Source organism: Solanum tuberosum, unplaced genomic scaffold (assembly GCF_000226075.1).
Source record: "Solanum tuberosum cultivar DM 1-3 516 R44 unplaced genomic scaffold, SolTub_3.0 scf00577, whole genome shotgun sequence".
NCBI classification, from domain to species: Eukaryota; Viridiplantae; Streptophyta; class Magnoliopsida; order Solanales; family Solanaceae; genus Solanum; species Solanum tuberosum.
The window spans coordinates 71,745-77,350 of NW_006239491.1; positions in this window are offsets into that span (position 1 = coordinate 71,745).

Here is a 5,606-nt window from a genome sequence, read left to right on the forward strand (position 1 = left end):
GGGGGGGGGGCGCTATTTGAATAGCTACTCAATTTCATAAAATTTATCAAACTTAAATGAATGGAAATAAAAGATTATTGATTCTCTGCATCTTTCTGCTTGATTCCATCTATGCTTTCTATAGGAGGCAGAGTCTGCAATTCAACGATAGAGCAAATATTATAATCTGAACCAAGAGGAAGTATGAGCCTGTAAATAGATGGTATATAGATAAATACAAGATAAAGAATTCCTAGAAACGTGTAACTAATACCAAGATCTTTCATATAAAAAACACTCGATTCATCTTACAAACCAATCTTCCGTAAAACGATATGCTTTCAATATTCGCAACAAGGGCAACAAGGGATGAGCGATGTTTCAATTTGGAATAATGTCACTAAAAATCATCAAACACCTTGTATTAGAGAGTATTTTTCTTGCAATTCATCACCAAGATTCAACAAGTTCATGTAGGGCTAGATATCTATATAGTGCAGACTGTAGTGTCAATACCAGCTATTCTTCCTTCATGCCACCCTAGTGACATGTAGAGGTTGTTTCGGAAAAACCCTCAACTAGAGTGCAGTAAATCCAAGTACAAAGCAGAAGAAAATAGTGTAGAAAATATAGCAACTAACACGGTGAACCAACAAAATAGTGCAATAATTGAAACACAGTAAACAACTAACGGTGTGAGATATCAAAATTAAGAACTACAATAATACCAAGTGATAACAGGTACAAAAAACGAAAGACTATATGAAAAGGCTAGTAATACGACAACCCCTAACTACCTACTAACCGTTTACCCTTATCTCTGACCTCCATACCTTTTTATCCAAGGTCATGTCCTCGGTAAGGTGAAGATGCACTATATCTTGTCTGATCACCTCTCCCCAATACTTCTTCAGCCAACCACTACCTCTCCTCAACTCCATTATATCCAGCCTCTCACATCTCTAAACTGGGGCATCCGTGCATCGCCTCATCATATGACCAAACCACCTCAATCTCTCCTCCTCATCTTGTCAATCACAGAGGCCACTCCTACTTTATCCCGGATACCCACATTCTTAATCCTATCACTCCCAGTATGCCCACATATCTATCTTAACATTCTCATTACTACCACTTGCATCTTCTGGACCTGTGAGTTCTTGACTAATCAACACTCATCCCTATACAACAAAGCCGGTCTAACCACCACTCGGTAAAACATACCTTTAGTTTTGGTGGTACATTCATGTCACACAAAACACCAGATGCAAGCCTCTACTTCATCCATGCTGCACTAATACAATATGTGACATCATCATCGATCTCACCATTTCCATGGATCAGAGACCCCAAATTCTTAAATCTATTTCTCTTGGGGACAACTTGTGTGTCAAGTGTCACTTCCATGCCTACCTCATGCGTCACATCACTGAAACATATTTCTAAACCTGTTTGGAGTTTAGTGGGTAATGCCTAGAACATTGAAAAATACCCTCATAAGCTCAGTGGGAAGGATACTTTTTTTTTTCATACCACCCACAAGACACACGTTTTTACTTTTTCCAACTTAAGTTAATTTGTATTTAGAGGGTAGAGTATTATAAATATATTGGTATAAAGAGGTACTTAATTGGTGACTTGTTTATCTCATCATAATGCTATGCATAGTGCTTTATATAATCATGTACTAGTCCAAAACCATGCCTGGTGCATTTTATTCCTTCTCTTATTTCATTATTGTTATTCTCAATGGATTAACAACAGAAAGTATTTATTTTCTCCACATGCAAGTGAAATTTTGGCTTAAGAATGTCAAAGGTGGCGGTCCATTGAATGTGTCTACCACATCTTCTGGCACAAACGTTGCTGCAACTAATTCTTGTGGCGGTCCATTAAAACTTTAGGAATAAAAATGTGTATCTAGTGGGAGGTATGGGAAGAAAGGATTCACAGCTGCTCTGAAGGAAGAACTGAAGCACTAAATAGTTTGGAACTCAAAGCACTATATACTATGATGAACTTCAGTTAAAAGGGAGAGGTCATTTTTAGCAATTTTGTATTGAACTAACAATTAGTTGATGCTGTTTAGTGAATAAAATCCCACCACAGATCACCCACCCCCCTCTTTTTTCTTTCTTTTTTTGCAAAAGAAAACAGTTAAAGTGGATTTAATCTAGAACAAGAAGCCTCAAATCGAAAGGTCACTAACATATCCATAATCATCTCAAAAGCCTTAGTAGAAATCAATTTGTAAAGTACAACTTATCGTTCATTTGCAGTCCATCTGTGTGACGATAAAAAAACTGGTTATCCTAAACAAACAGCATTCCTTCAATTCATTTGGAGGAGGGTGAAAGTAAAACTGTGGTATCACATATAATTTATTTTGTTCTTAGACATCACATACCCAAAGAATTTTTCAACTTTTTGTTGCCTTATGAAAGAGGTCAGGTTGTGCACATCTATAGATGCAACACGCTTCTTAGTAGTTAACATTTCCCGACTGGCATCATTCATTAGACAGCCACAAATTCAAAGGGGCATTATATCATACAGGTAAAAGACACAGGACAAAGGCCGCAGACTCTCCTCGCTTACTAGAAAATATTGCCATGTAATACACCTAAATTTCTTTCAATAGGTACTTAAATAATGCTGCCTACAATGCCAATCTCATTTTGCATCCTACATTTACATTTTAATTACAAACAAGCAGTCAAGCATAGGAAAACATGTGTACTCATACATCATACTATATCCACAAAGTTTTCAATTTTATAGCTAAATATAGTCCAGATATGGCACAATTTGTCTTAAACCAGCACCATTTATTGGATAACCAAATTTTCAAAAGGGCATTCTAAAAAACAGGTAAATGAAATAGAAGAAAGGCCAGAGCGTCCACCCTTGCTAGATAATCATATCACAAATAACACAACTAAATGTCCTAATACTAATGTTGTTATACATCAAACACCAACTTAAACATACTTTTGGACAGCATAAGCATCAAAATCTTCACTTACGAAGTCTCAATCCCAAAATAATTCAGCTAAATAAATCCTCACCAGTTGGTACAAATCATACGAATTCTCAATAATGAATCCACTTCATTTGGGCCCATATCATTCCTATATCATTTTTTTTCTTTTTGCAGGACAAATTATGGGTTTCTAAAACTGAAGCCAAAAAGTAAAGGGAAAAAGTCAAGGGGGAGTAGCCAGATAAGATTTGAAAAAGTTCTGGATGCCGGACATCATATACCCAAAAGTTCTTTGCTGCCTTTACAAAGGAAGTCAGCTTGTGCGCATCTAGAGATGCAACCAAACTTATTAGTAGTTTAACATTTCCCAACTAGGATCATTTATAATTAAGTTGCTCAGACTCGCCAAAAATGTTGCTGCACCCGTGTCGGATCCTTTAATAACACACTACTTTTGAAGGATCCGATACACCCTGGTGACATTTTTGAATAGTCCGATCAACATAGATTATAAGATTGCCAGAAACTCAAAGGGACATTATATCAAACAAGTAAAAGACATAGGAAAAAGGACCACAGACTTTTCAAACTTGCTAGAAAACATGCAAATTAATACATCTAAATTTCATGTAAATCAGATATCTTTATAGGAAAACTTCTATAAATTCAATTTTATAACTAAGCCTAGTTCAAAGATGGCACCAATATGTCTTTAAACTATCACTAGTGATTACATAGCTGTAATTTCATAGAGGCATTTTATCAAACAGGTAACACTCCACATAACAAACTTGCTAACCTCATAAGTATATTATCATATCTATATTCAAACAAGTTGGATCAGCTATATAAGTCTTCAACGATTGTTACAAGCCATACAAATTCTCAATACCGAATCACTTCATTTGAGTCCATATCACTTCAATAATCAATCAATTTTTAGGGATTTTCTAAAAGTAAAACGAAATTGAGAAAGAGACACTACCAGATCAGGTTTGAAAAAGTTGTGGACGACGGAGGCACCAGCAAGGAGAGAAACAACAACAACTACAGTCGACCAAGCCATTGATGGAGTTCCTGTTGGCGGCTTCCCACCACCGAATTTTCTGTTCATAGTTTTTTTTTGCTTTTATCAATCAAAAGTTTTTCCAGTTAAAGAAGACGAAGAATGGAGTTCTGCAACTCCTCTGTTCTGCACTATAGAGTATAAAGAAGAACAAGAATAAAGGTTAAAGAAAATTTATTTAACAACATTAATTATTAAAGTTTTTTTTAATCATTAATAAAGAATTGAAATTACTCATCTATTAAATAATAAATATTAAGAGACTTTAAAAAAAAATGTATTTGTACGTCTCAAATTATTTATCGTAATTTTATTTACATGGATAAAGAAATAGATATTGAATCTAACTCAAGTCCAAAAGTTAACTCACGAGGAGAGAATTGTGAAAAATCTGCTCATGAGTGGAGGATTATTGTCGTGATTTCTTTTACATCAATAAAGAAATGGATCTTGAGTATAACTTATCCAAAAGTTAGGTCATGAGCGGAGAATTATATAAAACTAGACATGAGAGAAAGATTGTTATAATCTTTTTCTTTACACCGATAAATAAATGAATCTTGAGTCTAACTTATCCAAAAGTTAGGTCATGAGGAAGGATAATTGTGACAAATTGTATAAACACTCGTAAAAAAATGAATTTTAGGTGTAATTCAATCCCCAAAAGTTAACTCATGTAGAGGACAAGACCATATAAATAGACTAAACACCCATCACATAAACAATGTGAGACTCCAACACTCCCGCACGCCTATGACTAGATATATGGAGCATGAATAATATAAGGTGGAGGTGGGGGGTCAACATAAAAATAATAATAAATTGACCATGAAATAAATTTAGGGCCTGACTCAACCACAAAATCTAGTTTATGAGGAAAGAATTTCTAAAAATTAATAAAAGGAGTACCACAAACGTTACGGTACTCCAACATAAGTATCCTTAAGAAAATATTAATTAGAAGAGGTTTTTGATTATTTATTCTTATTTATGTCTTAAGATGTACACATAATATATAAACGTGTCTTTTAACTTAGCCACAATTAAAATTTATTTTCTTCAATTTTGTGTGTGCATAAACGGACCCTAAAACTATTATTAACAAGTAAACAAGTCCTACTAGACAAATTTCACTCGATTTTCATGCATTTGCTGCCTGAGCCCAACACCACTCGAGAGCCCACGTATCCCAAAACATTATCACTTTTAGCCCATCTTAAGCCCAAATGTTAGATCCTCTATTTTTAGAGAAACTTTCACATATAACAAACATAAAAGTGTAAATTTCATATATGACATTTATTATAGTACTATTTTCAAGCTATAACAGTAGATTTAGACTTTCAAGTTATAACATTAAAAATTTCAGGTTATAACAAGTTAAAAAAAAAAGAAATGTTTTTATTAATTGGAAAAAACTTAAAAAATAAATAAAAAGATAAACGAAAATTAAAAAAAAAAACGGAATTAGAAATAATAAAGTAAAAAACTGAAATTGTGGGCTGTAATTTAATTTGAATTTATTGTAGATAATTAATGATTAGCATGAAATAAGGGATCCAAACTAATTAAGAATAT